Here is a 16464-nt window from a genome sequence, read left to right on the forward strand (position 1 = left end):
ACGTTTCTAAATGTTTGGCTTAAATCGCTAAAATGTGTAAACGTTTTGTTTCGTAAGGTTTGTATATGTTTGGCTTAAATGGCTAAAAGGGGAAACGTTTGGTTTTGTTTCGTAACGTTTGGCTTAAATCGCTAAAAAGGTAAAACGTTTTGATTTGTTTCGTAACGTTTGACTTAAATCGTTAAAAAAGTGAAACGTTTGAATTTGTTTCGTAACCTTTGTAAACGTTTTGCTTAAATCGCTAAAAGGTGAAACGTTTGGAATTGTTTCGTAAGGTTTGTAAACGTGTGGCTTAAATTGCTAAAAAGGTGAAACGTTTGGATTTGTTTCGTAAGTTTGTAAACGTTTGGCTTAAATCGCTAAAAAGGTGAAACGTTTGGATTTGTTTCGTAACGTTTGAAAAAGTTTAGCTTAAATTGCTAAATAGTTGAAATGTTTGGATTTGTTTTGTAATGTTTATAAACGTTTGGCTTAAATCGCTAAAAATATGAAACGTTTGGATTTGTCTCGTAACGTTTGTAAACATTTGGCTTCAATCACTAAAAAGGTGAAACGTTTTTGGATTTGTTTCGTAACGTTTGTGAACGTTTGGCTTAAATCACTAAAAAGGTGAAACGTTTGGATTTGTTTCGTAATGTTTATAGACGTTTGGCTTAAATCGCTAAAAGGTGAAACGCTTGGATTTGTTTCCTAACGTTTGTAAACATTTGGCTTAAATCTATAAAAAGGAGAAATGTTTGGTTTTGTTTCGTAAGGTTTGTAAACGTTTGACATAAATCGCTAAAAAGGTGAAACGTTTTGATTTTTTTGTAACGTTTGTAAACGTTTGGCTTAAATCGCTAAAAAGGTGAAACGTTTGAATTTGTTTCGTAATGTTTGTAAACGTTTGGCTTAAATCTCTAAAAAGGTGAAACGCTTGGATTTGTTACCTAACATTTGTAAACGTTTGGCTTAAATCTCTAAAAAGGAGAAACGTTTAGTTTTGTTTTGTAGCGTTTTAAACGTTTGGCTTAAATTGCTAAAAAGGCGACACGTTTGGTTTTGTTTCGTAACGTTTGTAATAGTTTGGCTTAATTCGTTTGGCTTGAATCGATAAAATGGGGAAACATTTGGATTTGTTTCATATCGTTTGTAAACATTTGGATTTGTTCCATAACGTTTGGCTTAAATCGCGAAAAGGGGAAACGTTTGGATTTGTTTCGTATCGTTTGTAAACGTTTGGTTTTAATTGCTAAAAAGGGGAAACGTTTGGATTTGTTTCGTAACATTTGTAAATGTTTCGCTTAAATTGCTAAAAAGGTGAAACGCTTGGATTTGTTTCGTAACGTTTGTAAACGTTTGGCAAATCCAAACGTTTATAAACGTTTGGCTTAAATCGCTAAAGGGAAACATTTGGTTTTGTTTCGTTACGTTTGTATATGTTTGGCTCAAAATGCTAAAATGGGGAAACGTTTGGATTTGTTTCGTAACGTTTGGCTTAAATCGCTATAAAGGTGAAACGTGTGGATTTCTTTCGTAACTTTTGTAAACGTTTGGCTTAAATTGCTAAAAAGTGGAAACGCTTGGATTTGTTTCATAACGTTTGTAAACGCTTGGCTTTGTTTCGTACCGTTTATAAACGTTTGGCTTAAATCGCTAAAAATGTTAAACGTTTGGATTTATTTCATAACATTTGTAAACGTTTGACTTAAATAGCTAAAAAGGTGAAACGTTTGGATTTGTTTCGTAACGTTTGTAAACGTTTGGCTTAAATCGCTAAAAAGGTGAAACGTTTTGTTTTGTATCTTAACGTTTGTAAACATTTTATAAACGTTTGGCTTAAATCGCTAAAAAGGTGAAACATTTGGTTTTATTTCGTAATGTTTGTAAACGTGCGGGTTAAATCGATAAAAAGGTGAAACGTTTCGATATGTTTCGTAACGTATGTAAACGTTCGGCTTAAATCGCTAATAATGTGGAACGTTTGTTTTTGTTCTGTAATGTTTGTTAACGTTCAACTTAAATCGCTAAAAAGGTGGAACGTTTAGTTTTGTTTCATAACGTTTGTAAAAGTTTGGCTTTTTTCCGTAACCTTTGTAAACGTTTGTTTACATCGCCAAAAAGGTGAAACGTTTGGGTTTGTTTCGTAACGTTTGCAAACGTTTGGCTTAAATCTCTAAAAGGGTGATACGTTTGGATTTGTTTCGTAACATTTGTAAATGTTTGGCTTAAATCGCTAAAACGGTTAATCGTTTGGTTTTATTTTGTAGCGTTTGTAAACGTTTGGCTTAAATCGCTAAAATGTGTAAACGTTTTGTTTCATAAGGTTTGTAAACGTTTGGCTTAAATTGCTAAAAAGGTGAAACATTTGGTTTTGTTTCGTAACATTTTTAAATGTTTGGCTTAAATCGCTAAAAAGGTAAAACGTTTGGATTTGATTCGTAACGTTTGTAAACGTTTGGCTTAAATCGTTAAAAAGTGAAACGTTTGTTTTTGTTCCATAAAGTTTGTTAACGTTTAGCTTAAATCGCTAAAAGGGTGAAACGTTTGGATTTGTTTCGTAACGTTTGTAAACGTTTGACTTAAATAGCTAAAACGGTTAATCGTTTGGTTTTGTTTAATAGCGTTTGTAAACGTTTGGCTTAAATCGCTAAAATGTGTAAACATTTTGTTTCGTAAGGTTTGTAAACGTTTGACTTAAATTGCTAATAGGGGAAACGTTTGGTTTTGTTTCGTAACGTTTGTAAACGTTTGGCTTAAATCGGTATAAAGGTAAAACATTTGGATTCATTTCGTAACGTTTGTAAACGTTTGGCATAAATCGTTAAAAAAGTGAAACGTTTGGATTTATTTCGTAACCTTTGTAAACGTTTTACTTAAATCGCTAAAAGGTGAAACGTTTGGAATTGTTTCGTAAGGTTTGTAAACGTTTGGCTTAAATTGCTAAAAAGGTGAAACATTTTGATTTGTTTCGTAAGTTTGCAAAAGTTTGGCTTAAATCGCTAAAAAGGTGAAACGTTTGGATTTGATTCGTAATGTTTGTTAAAGTTTAGCTTAAATTGCTAAATAGCTGAAATATTTGGATTTGTTTTGTAATGTTTGTAAACGTTTGTCTTAAATCGCTAAAAATATGAAACGTTTGGATTTGTTTCGTAACGTTTGTAAACGTTTGGCTTCAATCACTAAAAAGGTGAAACATTTAGATTTGTTTCGTAATGTTTGTGAACGTTTGGCTTAAATCACTAAAAAGGTGAAACGTTTGGATTTGTTTCGTAATGTTTGTAAACTTTTGGCTTAAATCGCTAAAAAGGTGAAACGCTTGGATTTGTTTCCTAACGTTTGTAAACGTTTGGCTTAAATCTTGAAAAAGGAGGAACATTTGGTTTTGTTTCGTAAGGTTTGTAAACGTTTGACATAAATCGCTAAAAAGGTGAAACGTTTTGATTTTTTTGTAACGTTTGTAAACGTTTGGTTTAAATTGCTAAAAAGGTGAAACGTTTGAATTTGTTTCGTAATGTTTGTTAACGTTTGGCTTAAATCTCTAAAAAGGTGAAACGCTTGGATTTGTTTCCTAACGTTTGGCTTAGATCTCTAAAAAGGAGAAACGTTTGGTTTTGTTTCGTAGCGTTTTAAATGTTTGGCTTAAATTGCTAAAAAGGCGTCACGTTTGGTTTTGTTTCGTAATGCTTTTAATAGTTTGGCTTAATTCGTTTGGCTTGAATCGCTAAAATGGGGAAACATTTGGATTTGTTTCGTAACGTTTGTAAACGTTTGGATTTGTTCCATAACGTTTGGCTTAAATCGCGAAAAAGGGGAAACATTTGGATTTGTTTCGTATCGTTTGTAAACGTTTGGCTTAAATTGCTAAAAAGGGGAAATGTTTAAATTTGTTTCGTAACATTAGTAAACGTTTCGCTTAAATTGCGAAAAAGGGGAAACGCTTGGATTTGTTTCGTAACGTTTGTAAACGTTTGGCAAATCCAAATGTTTATAAACTTTTGGCTTAAATCGCTAAAAGGGAAAAATTTGGTTTTGTTTCGTTACGTTTGTAAACGTTTGGCTCAAATTGCTAAAATGGGGAAACGTTTGGATTTGTTTCGTAACTTTTGGCTTAAATCGCTAAAAAGGTGAAACCTGTGGATTTCTTTCGTAATGTTTGTAAATGTTTGGCTTAAATTGCTAAAAAGGGGAAATGTTTGGATTTGTTTCATAACGTTTGTAAACGCTTGGCTTTGTTTCGTACCGTTTGTAAACGTTTGGCTTAAATCGCTAAAAATGTTAAACGTTTGGATTTATTTCATAACGTTTGTAAACATTTGACTTAAATCGCTAAAAAGGTGAAACGTTTGGATTTCTTTCGTAACGTTTGTAAACGTTTGGCTTAAATCGCTAAAAAGGTGAAACGTTTGGATTTGTTCGTAACGTTTTAAACGTTTGGCTTTGTAAACGTTTGGCTAAAATTGCTAAAAAGGGGAAACGTTTAGATTTGTTTCGTAACGTTTGCAAACGTTTTGCCTAAATCAATAAAATGGGGAAACGTTTGGATTTGTTTCGTAACGTTTGTAAACTTTTTGATTTGTTTCGTAACATTTGTAAACGTTTGGTTTTGTTCCGTAACATTTGTAATCGTTTGGCTTAAATTTCTAAAAATGTGAAACGTTTGGATTTGTTTCGTAAGGTTTGTAAACGTTTAGCTTAAATTGCTAAAAAGGTGAAACGCTTGTTTTGTTCCGTAACGTTTGTAAACGTTTGGCTTAAATTGCTAAAAAGTTGAAACACTTGGATTTGTTTCGTCACGTTTTAAATGTTTGGTTTTGTTTTGTAACGTTTATAAACGTTTGGCTTAAATCTTTAAAAAGGGGAAACGTTTGGTTTAGTTTCGTAACATTTGTAAACGTTTGGCTTAAATCGCTAAAGAGGGGAAACGTTTGGATTTCTTTCGTAATGTTTTCAAATGTTTGGCTTAAATCGCTTAAAGGTGAAACGTTTGGTTTTGTTTCGTAACGTTTGTAAACGTTCGGCTTAAATCGCTTAAAAGGTGAAACATTTGGATTTGTCTTGTAATGTTTTAAACGTTTGGCTTAAATCGCTAAAATAGGGGAAATGCTTGGATTTGTTTCGTAACGTTTGTTAACATTTGGCAAATCCAAACGTTTATAAACATTTGGCTTAAATCGCTAAAAGGTAAACGTTTGGTTTTGTTTCGTTACGTTTGTAAGCGTTTGGCTCAAATTGCTAAAATGGGGAAACGTTTGGATTTGTTTCGTAACATTTGTAAACATTTGGTTTAACTCGCTAAAAAGGTGAAACGTGTGGATTTGTTTCGTAACGTTTGTAAACGTTTTGCTTAAATTGCTAAAAAGGGGAAACACTTGGATTTGTTTCGTAACCTTTGTAAACGTTAAGCTTTGTTTCGTAACGTTTGTAAACATTTGGCTTAAATCGCTAAAAATATTAAACGTTTGGATTTATTTCGTAACGTTTGTAAACGTTTGACTTAAATCGCTAAAAAGGTGAAATGTTTGGATTTGTTTCGTAACGTTTGTAAACGTTTGGTGTAAATCGCTGAAAAGGTGAAACGTTTGGATTTTTTTCGTAACGTTTGGCTTTGTAAATGTTTGGCTTAAATCGCTAAAAACGGGAAACGTTTAGATTTGTTTTGTAACGTTTATAAGCGTTTGGCTTAAATCGCTAAATGGGGAAACGTTTGTATTTGATTGATAGCGTTTGTAAACATTTGGATTTGTTTCGTAACATTTGCAAACGTTTGGTTTTATTCCGTAACATTTGTAAACGTTTGGCTTAAATTGCTAAAAAGGTGAAACGTTTAAATGTGTTTCGTAAATTTTGTAAACGTTCGGCTTAAATCGCTAAAAAGGTTACACGTTTGGTTTTGTTTCGTAACGTTTGTAAACGTTCGTCTTAAATCGCAAAAAAGGTGAAACGTTTGGATTTATTTCATATCATTTGTAAATGTTTGGATTAAATTGCTATAAAGGTGAAACGCTTGGATTTGTTTCGTAACGTTTGTAAACGTTTGGCTTAAATTGCTGAAAAGGGGAAACGTTTGGAATTGTTTCGTAACGTTTTAAACGTTTGGATTTGTTTCGTAACGTTTGTAAATGTTTGGCTTAAATCGGTGCAAAGGTGAAATGTTTGGATTTGTTTCGTAACGTTTTAAACGTTTGGCTTTGTAAACGTTTGGCTTAAATCGCAAAAAAGGTGAAACGTTTGGATTTGTTTCGTGACGTTTGTAAACGTTTGGCTTAAATCGTTAAAATGGGGAAACGTTTGGATTTGTTTCGTAACGTTTGTAAACATTTCCATTTGTTCTGTCACATTTGTAAACGTTTGGTTTTGTTCCGTAACATTTGTAAACGTTTGGCTTAAATTGCTAAAAAGGTGAAACGTTTGGATTTCTATCGTAATGTTTGTAAACGTTCGTCTTAAATCGCTAAAAAGGTGACACCTTTTGTTTTGTTTCGTAACGATTGTAAACGTTCGGCTTAAATGTCTAGAAGGTGTAACATTTGATTTTGTTTCGTAACGTTATAAACGTTCGGATTGAATTGCTAAAATGGGGAAACGTTTGAATTCGTTTCGTAACGTTTGTAAACGTCTGGCTTAAATTACTGAAAACTTGAAACGCTTAGATCTTTTTCGTAACGTTTGTAAAAGTTTGGCTCAAATCGCTAAAAAGGGGAAACGTTTGGATTTGTTTGGCTTAGATCGCGAAAAAGGTGAAACGTTTGGATTTGTTTCGTAACATTTGTAATCGTTTGGTTTAAATTGCTAAAAAGGGGAAACGTGTGGATTTGCTTCGTAACGTTTGTAAACGTTTGGCTTAAATTGCTAAAAAGGTGAAACACTTGGACTTGTTTCGTAACGTTTTTAAACGTTTGGCAAATCCAAACGTTTATAAATGTTTGGCTTAAATCGCTAAAAGGGAAACGATTGGTTTTGTTTCGTTACGTTTGTAAACGTTTTGCTCAAACCGCTACAATGGGGAAACATTTGGATTTGTTTCGTAACGTTTAACTTAAATCACAAAAAAGGTGAAACGTGTGGATTGGTTTTGAAACGTTTGTAAACCTTTTGCTTAAATTGCTAAAAAGGGGAAACGCTTGGATTTGTTTCATAACGTTTGGCTTTGTTTCGTACCATTTGTAAACTTTTGCCTTAAATTGCTAAAAACTTTAAACGTTTGGATTTATTTTGAACATTTGTAAACGTTTAACTTAAATCGCTAAAATGGTGAAACGTTTGGATTTGTTTCATAATGTTTGTAAACGTTTGGCTTAAATCACTAAAAAGGTGAAACATTTGGATTTGTTTCGTAATGTTTTAAACGTTTGGCTTTGTAAACGTTTGGCTTAAATCGCTAAAAAGGCGAAATGTTTGGATTTGTTTCGTATCATTTGTAAACATTTGGCTTAGATTGCTAAAATGGGGAAACGTTTGAATTCGTTTTGTAATGTTTGTAAACGTCTGGCTTAAATTACTAAGAACTTGAAACGCTTAGATCTGTTTCGTAACGTTTGTAAACGTTTGGCTTGAATCGCTAAAAAGGTGAAACGTTTGCTATTGTTTGTAACGTTTGTAAACGATTGGCTTAATTCGCTAATAAGGTGAAACGTTCGGATTTTTTTGTAACGTTTGTAAACGTTTGGCTTAAATCGCTAAAAAGGTGAAACGTTTGAATTTGTTTCTTAATGTTTGTAAATGTTTGGCTTAAATCGCTAAAAAGGTGAAACACTTGGATTTCTTTCCTAACGTTTGTAAACGTTTGGCTTAAATCTCTAAAAAGGAGAAACGTTTGGTTTTATTTCATAGCGTTTTAAACATTTGGCTTAAATTGCTAAAAAGGCGACACGTTTGGTTTTGTTTCGTAACGTTTGTAAACGTTTGGCTTAATTCGTTTGGCTTGAATCGCTAAAATGGGGAAACGTTTGGATTTGTTTCGTAACGTTTTTAAACGTTTGGATTTGTTCCATAACGTTTGGCTTAAATCGCGAAAAAGGGGAAACGTTTGGATTTGTTTCGTAACGTTTGTAAACGTTTGGCTTAAATTGCTAAAAAGGTGAAACGCTTGGACTTGTTTCGTAACGTTTTTAATCGTTTGGCAAATCCATTATAAACGTTTTGCTTAAATCGCTAAAAGGGAAACGTTTGGTTTTGTTTCATTATGTTTGTAAACGTTTGGCTCAAATCGTAATAATGGGGAAACGTTTGGATTTGTTTCGTAACATTTAGCTTAAATCGCTAAAAAGGTGAAACATGGGGATTTGTTTCGAAACGTTTGTAAACGTTTGGCTTAAATTGTTAAAAAGGTGAAACGCTTGGATTTCTTTCCTAACGTTTGTAAACGTTTGGCTTAAATCTCTAAAAAGGCAAAACGTTTGGTTTTGTTTCATAGCATTTTAAACGTTTGTCTTAAATCTCTAAAAAGGCGACACGTTTGGTTTTGTTCCGTAACGTTTGTAAACGTTTGGTTTAATTCGTTTGGCTTGAATCGCTAAAATGGGGAAACTTTTGGATTTGTTTCGTAATGTTTGGATTTGTTCCATAACATTTGTAAACGTTTGGCTTGAATCGCTAAAAAGGTGAAACGTTTGGATTTGTTTTGTAACGTTTGTAAACGTTTGGCTTAAATTGCTAAAAAGGGGAAATGTTTGGATTTGTTTCGTGACGTTTGTAATCGTTTTGCTTAAATTGCTAAAAAGGTGAAACGCTTGGACTTGTTTCGTAACGTTTTTAACACTACAAAAAATTTGGCTTCTTGTGACAAAAAAATATGTGAGAAAATTCTACAAAAGGTTTTGGATATACCGAAGTCTGGTTATGCTCGTGGACTCGGATATGGAGCCAAACGGATAACAGCTAAAGAATCAGAGTTTGAAGCTCGTTTACAAGCAGAGAAGTTTGAGACTGAAAAGCAAGTTAAAGAACTAAATGACCAAATTCAAAATCAACAGGTGAAAATTGATAACATTTCTCAATCATATAGCAAACTCAAGCATCTTGTTCAACAAATGTTGAATGCAAAAGATGATGAGGAAATATCTATTGATGGCGACGAAACATGTATCGATGGCTGTGAAAAATCTCTTGATGACGAACCATCTAATGATTGGTATGTGACGGCTTACTTAAATATATTTTTTAATTCTTTACGCTTTTAAATTTTTTCTATAATTTGAAAATTATTCACTTAATTTTGTCAGTTTGAAAATAAAAGTGTATATAATAAACGTATTTTTTTTCTTGCAGATTGGAATTGAATGAAAGAAGATGGACGTCTCCTATATCAAAAGTTAGGCCTAATTTAGTTTCTTTTCTTTATAGCAAATAGTTTACATGTTTCATACGATCGGTTATTTCAGTGTTATTAAAGACTTAATCATTGATAATTTTATGTAATATTTGAATTGATTTTGTTTTTTATTCATTGATTTTAGCAACAAATTACCGTATTCAATTATTTTGGTATCGATAAAAATGGAAATAATAGCTTGTTGTGACAAATTAATTTTGTTACAGCTACCTAATAATAATGACAATTAATTTCGTCACGTAATGATAAATTTCTTCTTGTGATAAATTAAATTTGTCACCGTTAACAACTTATAATGACAATTAATTTCGTCATGTTATAATATATTATTTGTTGTGATAAATTATATTTGTCACCGATGACAAACTGTAATGACAATTAAGTTCGTCACATTATGATAACTTACTTGTTGTGATAAATTTTTTTTGTCACAGCTAACTAATTATAATGACAATTAATTTCGTCACGTTATGATAACTTACTTGTTGTGATAAATTAAATTTGTCACCGTTGACAAATTATAATGACAATTAATTTCGTCACGTTATGATAAATTACTTATTTTGATAAATTAAATTTGTCACCGTCGACAAATTATAATAACAATTAATTTTGTCACATTATCATTATATTACGTGTTGTGATAAATTAAATTTATCACAACTAACCAATTATTATGACAATTAATTTCGTCACGTTAAGTTAAATTACTTCTTATGATAAATTAAATTTATCACAACTACCTAATTATAATGACAATTAATCTCGTCACATTATGTTAAATTACTTGTTGTGATAAATTACATGTATCACAATTAATTAATTATTATGACAATCAATTTCGTCACTTTATGATTGATTACTTGTGATAAATATTTTTTTGTCACTTCATAATCTTTTTGTCACTAATAACTCGGCGTATGTGGTGACAAATGTATATTAATTGTGATAAATATGGTTTTATCACCATATAATCTTTTTGTCACTAATAACTCGGTGTATGTAGTGACAAATTTATATGAATTGTGATAAATATTTTTTTGTCATGTTATTAGCGTTTTGTCACTAGAAGTCGATGTATATTACGACAAATTTTGACAACATTGGATTACTTGTGATATACATTTTCGTCACAATAAATATGAATGTGACAAAACAATTTTATCACAATAGAAAATTTATGGTGACAAACTATAAAATTGACTTATTGTGACTTGTTTGTTGTGACCAACAAAATTCGTCACAAAGTAGTCACAATAACGTTGTTGTGACAAATTTTGGGCTTAACATGATAAATTTTATTTGTCACAAGAAGCCAAATTTTTTGTAGTGTAAACGTAATTTGGCAAATCCAATCGTTTATAAACGTTTGGCTTAAATTGCTAAAAGGGAAACGTTTGGTTTTGTTTCGTTACGTTTGTAAACGTTTGGCTCAAATCGTAATAATGGGGAAACGTTTGGATATGTTTCGTAACGTTTAGCTTAAATCGCTAAAAAGGTGAAACATGGGGATTGGTTTTGAAACGTTTGTAAACGTTTGGCTTAAATTGTTAAAAAGGGGAAACGCTTGGATTTATTTCATAACGTTTGTATAAGTTTGACTTTGTTTTGTACCATTTGTAAACTTTTGCCTTTAATCGCTATAAATTTTAAACGTTTTGGAATTATCTCGTAATGTTTGTAACCGTTTAACTTAAATCACTAAAAAGGGGAAACGTTTGGATTGTTTCGTAATGTTTGTAAACGTTTGGCATAAATCGCTAAAAAGGTGAAACATTTGGATTTGTTTCGTAATATTTTAAACGTTTGGCTTTGTAAATGTTTGGCTTAAATCGCTAAATAGGTGAAATGTTTGAATTTGTTTCGTAACGTTTGTAAACATTTGGCTTAAATTGCTAAAATAGGGAAACATTTGGATTTGTTTCGTAACGTTTGTAAACATTTGGATTTTTTTCGTAACATTTGTAAACGTTTGGTTTTGTTCCGTAACATTTTGTAAACGCTTGGCTTAAATTGCTAAAAAGGTGAAACGTTTGGATTTGTTTCGTAAGGTTAGTAAACGTTCGGCATAAATCGCTACAAAGGTGACATGTTTGGTTTTGTTTCGTTACGTTTATAAACGTTCGGCTGAAATCGCGAAAAAGGTGAAACGTTTGGATTTGTTTCATAGCGTTTGTAAACGTTTGGCTTAAATTGCTAAAACGGGGAAACGCTTGGATTTGTTTCGTAACGTTTGTAAACGTTTGGCTTAAATTGCTAAAAAGTTGAAACCCTTGGATTTGTTTCGTAACGTTTTAAATGTTTGGTTTTGTTTCGTAACGTTTATAAACGTTTGGTTTAAATCTCTAAAAACGGGAAACGTTTGGTTTTGTTTCGTAACATTTGTATAGGTTTTGCTTAAATCGCTAATGAGGGGAAACGTTCGGATTTCTTTCGTATCGTTTGTAAACGTTTGGATTAAATCGCTAAAAGGTGAAACGTTTGGTTTTGTTTCATAAAGTTTGTAAACGTTCGGCTTAAATCGCAAAAAATGTGAAACGTTTGGATTTATTTTGTAACGTTTTAAATGTTTGTCTTAAATCGCTAAATTGGGGAAATGCTTGGATTTGTTTCGTAACGTTTGTAAACGTTTAGCAAATCCAAACGTTTATAAACTTTTGGCTTAAATCGCTAAAAAGGTGAAACATGTGGATTTGTTTCGTAACGTTTCTAAACGTGGCTTAAATCGCTAAAATGGGGAAACGTTTAGATTTGTTTCGTAACGTTTGTAAACATTTGGATTTGTTTTGTAACATTTGTAAACGTTTGGTTTTGTTCAGTAACATTTGTAAACGTTTGGCCTAAATTGCTAAAAAGGTGAAACGTTTGGATGTGTTTCGTAACTTTTGTAAACGTTCTGCTTAAATTACTAAAAAGGTGACACGTTTCGTTTTGTTTCGTAACGTTTGTAAACGTTCACTTAAATCGCGAAAAAGATGAAACGTTTGGATTTGTTTCGTATCATTTGTAAACGTTTGGCTTAAATTGCTAAAAAGGTGAAACGCTTCGATTTGTTTCGTAACGTTTGTAAACGTTTGGCTTAAATTGCTAAAAAGATGAAACGCTTGGAATTTTTTCGTAACATTTTAAACGTTTGGATTTGTTTCGTAACGTTTGTAAACATTTGGCTTAAATCGCTAAAAAGGTGAAACGTTTGGATTTGTTTCGTAACGTTTTAAACGTTTGGCTTTGTAAACGTTTGGCTTAAATTGCTAAAAAGGTAAACGTTTGGATTTGTTTCGTAACGTTTGTAAACGTTCGACTTAAATCGCTAAAAAGGTGACACGTTTGGTTTTGTTTCGTAACGTTTATAAACGTTCGGCTTAAATCTCTAAAAGGTGAAACGTTTGGTTTTTTTGGTAATGTTTGTAAACGTTCGGCTTAATTCGCTAAAAAGGTGAAACGTTTGTATTCGTTTTGTAACGTTTTAAAGTTTCGCTTAAATCGCTAAAATGGGGAAACATTGGGATACGTTTCGTAACGTTTGTAAACGTTTGGCTTAAATTACTAAAAACTGAAACGCTTAGATTTGTTTCGTAACGTTTGTAAACGTTTGGCTTAAATTGCTAAAAAGGTGAAACGTTTGCTATTGTTTGTAACGTTTGTAAACGATTGGCTTAAATCGCTAATAAGGAGAAACGTTTGGATTTTTTTGTAACGTTTGTAAACGTTTGGCTTAAATAGCTAAAAAGGTGAAACGTTTGAATTTGTTTCATAATGTTTGTAAACGTTTGGCTTAAATCGCTAAAAAGGTGAAACGCTTGGATTTGTTTCCTAACGTTTGTAAACGTTTGGCTTAAATCTCTAAAAAGGAGAAACATTTGGTTTTGTTTTGTAGCGTTTTAAACGTTTGGCTTTAATTGCTAAAAAGGCGATACGTTTGGTTTTGTTTCGTAACGTTTGTAAACGTTTGGCTTAATACGTTTGGCTTGGATCGCTAAAATGGGTAAATGTTTGGATTTTTTTCGTAACGTTTTTAAACGTTTGGATTTGTTCCACAACGTTTGGCTTAAATCGCGAAAAAGCTGAAACGTTTGGATTTGGTTCGTAACGTTTGTAAACGTTTGGCTTAAATTGCTAAAAAGGGGAAACGTTTGGATTTGTTTCGTAACGTTTGTAAACGTTTGGCTTAAATTGCTAAAAAGGTGAAAGGCTTGGACTTGTTTCGTAACGTTTGTAAACGTTTGGCAAATCCAAAAGTTTATAAACGTTTGGCTTAAATTGCTAAAAGGGAAATGTTTGGTTTTGTTTCGTTACGTTTGTAAACGTTTGGCTCAAATCGCTAAAATGGGGAAACGTTTGGATTTGTTTCGTAACGTTTAGCTTAAATCGCTAAAAAGGTGAAACGTGTGGATTGGTTTCGAAACGTTTGTAAACGTTTGGCTTAAATTGCTAAAAAGGGGAAACACTTGGATTTGTTTCATAATATTTGTAAACGTTTGACTTTGTTTCGTACCATTTGTAAACTTTTGCCTTAAATCGCTAAAAAAATTTAAACGTTTGAATTTATTTCGTAACGTTTGTAAACGTTTAACTTAAATCGCTAAAAAGGTGAAACGTTTGGATTTGTTTCGTAATGTTTGCAAATGTTTGGCTTAAATCGCTAAAAAGGCGAAACGTTTGGATTTGTTCCCTAACGTTTGTAAGCGTTTGGCTTAAATCTCTAAAAAGGCAAAACGTTTGGTTTTGTTTCATAACATTTTAAACGTTTGTCTTAAATCTTATAAAAGGCGACACGTTTGGTTTTGTTCCGTAACGTTTGTAAACGTTTTGTTTAATTCGTTTGGCTTGAATCGCTAAAATGGGGAAACTTTTGGATTTGTTTCGTAACGTTTGGATTTGTTCCATAACGTTTGTAAATGTTTGGCTTGAATCGCTAAAAAGGTGAAACGTTTGGATTTGTTTTGCAACGTTTGTAAATGTTTGGCTTAAATTGCTAAAAAGATGAAACGTTTGGATTTGTTTCGTAACGTTTGTAAATATTTGGCTTAAATAGATAAAAAAGGTGAAATGCTTTGAATTGTTTCGTAATGTTTTAAACGCTTGGATTTGTTTCGTAACGTTTTAAACGTTTGGATTTGTTTCGTAACGTTTTAAACGTTTGGATTTGTTTCATAACGTTTTAAACGTTTGGCTTTGTAAACGTTTGGCTTCAATCGCAAAAAAGGTGAAACGTTTGGATTTGTTTCGTGACGTTTGTAAACGTTTGGCTTAAATCGCTAAAATGGGGAAACGTTTGGATTTCTTTCGTAACGTTTGTAAACATTTGGATTTGTTTCGTAACATTTGTAAACGTTTGGTTTTGTTGCGTAACATTTGTAAACGTTTGGCTTAAATTGCTAAAAAGGTGAAATGTTTGGATTTGTTTCGTAACGTTTGTAAACGTTCGGCTTAAATCGCTAAAAAGGTGACATGTTTGATTTTGTTTCGTAACGTTTATAAACGTTCGGATTAAATCTCTAAAAGGAGGCACGTTTGGTTTTGTTTTGTAACGTTTGTAAACGTTCGGCTTAATTCGCTAAAAAGGTGAAACGTTTGGATTCGTTTTGTAACGTTTTAAACGTTTCGCTTAAATCGCTAAAATTGGGAAACGTTTGGATTCGTTTCGTAACGTTTGTAAATGTTTGGCTTAAATTACTAAAAACTTGAAACGCTTAGATTTGTTTCATAACGTTTGTAAACGTTTGGCTTAAATCGCTAAAAAGGTGAAACGTTTGCTATTGTTTGTAACGTTTGTAAATGATTGGCTTAAATCGCTAAAAAGTTGAAACATTTGTATTTTTTGTAACGTTTGTAAACGTTTGGCTTAAATCGCTAAAAAGGTAAAACGTTTAAATTTGTTTCGTAATGTTTGTAAACGTTTGGCTTAAATCGCTAAAAAGGTGAAACGCTTGGATTTGTTTAGTAACTTTTGTAAACGTTTTGTTTTGTTTCGTAACATTTTGCTTAAATTGCTAAAAAGGTGAAACGTTTGGATTTGTTTCGTAACGTTTGTAAACGTTCAGCTTACTCGCTTAAAATGTGTTTGTTTTTGTTTCGTAACATTTGTAAACGTTTGGCTTAAATCGCTAAAAAGGTGAAACGTTTGGTTTTGTTTTATAACCTTTGTAAACGTTTGGCTTAAATTGCTAAAAAGGTGAAACGTTTGGTTTTGTTTTGTAACGTTTTGTAAACTTTTGGCTTAAATCGCTACAAAGGTGAAACGTTTGGTTTTGTTTCACAACGTTTGTAAACGTTCGGCTTAAATCGCTAAAAATGAGAATAGTTTGTTTTTGTTCCGTAGCGTTTGTAAACATTTGGCTTAAATCGCTAAAAAGGTGAAACATTTGGATTTGTTTCGTAACGTTTGTAAACGTTTGACTTAAATCGCTAAAAAGGTGAAACGTTTACAAACGTTACGAAACAAATCCAAACGTTTCACCTTTTTAGCGATTTAAGTCAAACGTTTACAAACGTTACGAATAAAATAAAAACGTTTCACCTTTTTCAGCGATTTAAACAAAATGTTTACAAACGTTACGAAACAAATCCAAACATTTCACCTTTTCAGCGATTTAAGCTAATCGTTTACGAACGTTACGAAACAAATCCAACGTTTCACCTTTTTTGCTATATAAGCTAAACGTTTACAAACATTAGGAAATAAATCCAACGTTTCACCTTTTTAGCCATTTAAACTAAACGTTTACGAAACAAATCCAAACGTTTCCCCATTTTATCGATTTAAGATAAACATTTATAAACGGTACGAAACAAAACCAAACGTTTCACCGTTTTAAGATATAAGCCTAACGTTTACAAACGTTACGAAACAAAGCCAAACGTTTATACACGTTACGAAACAAATCCTAACGTTTCCCCTTTTTAGCGATTGAAGCCAAACGTTTACAAACATTACGAAACAAATCTAAACGATTCACCTTTTTAGCGATTGAAGGCAAACATTTATAAACGTTACAAAACAAAACCAAACGTTTCATCTTTTTAGCAATTTCAGCCAAACGTTTACAAACGTTATGAAACAAATCCAAGCGTTTCACCTTTTTAGCGATTTAAACCAAACGTTTACAAAAGTTAGGAAATAAATCCAAACGTTTCGCCTTTTTAGCGAT

This window comes from Mercurialis annua, linkage group LG6 (genome assembly GCF_937616625.2).
Source record: "Mercurialis annua linkage group LG6, ddMerAnnu1.2, whole genome shotgun sequence".
NCBI lineage: Eukaryota > Viridiplantae > Streptophyta > Magnoliopsida > Malpighiales > Euphorbiaceae > Mercurialis > Mercurialis annua.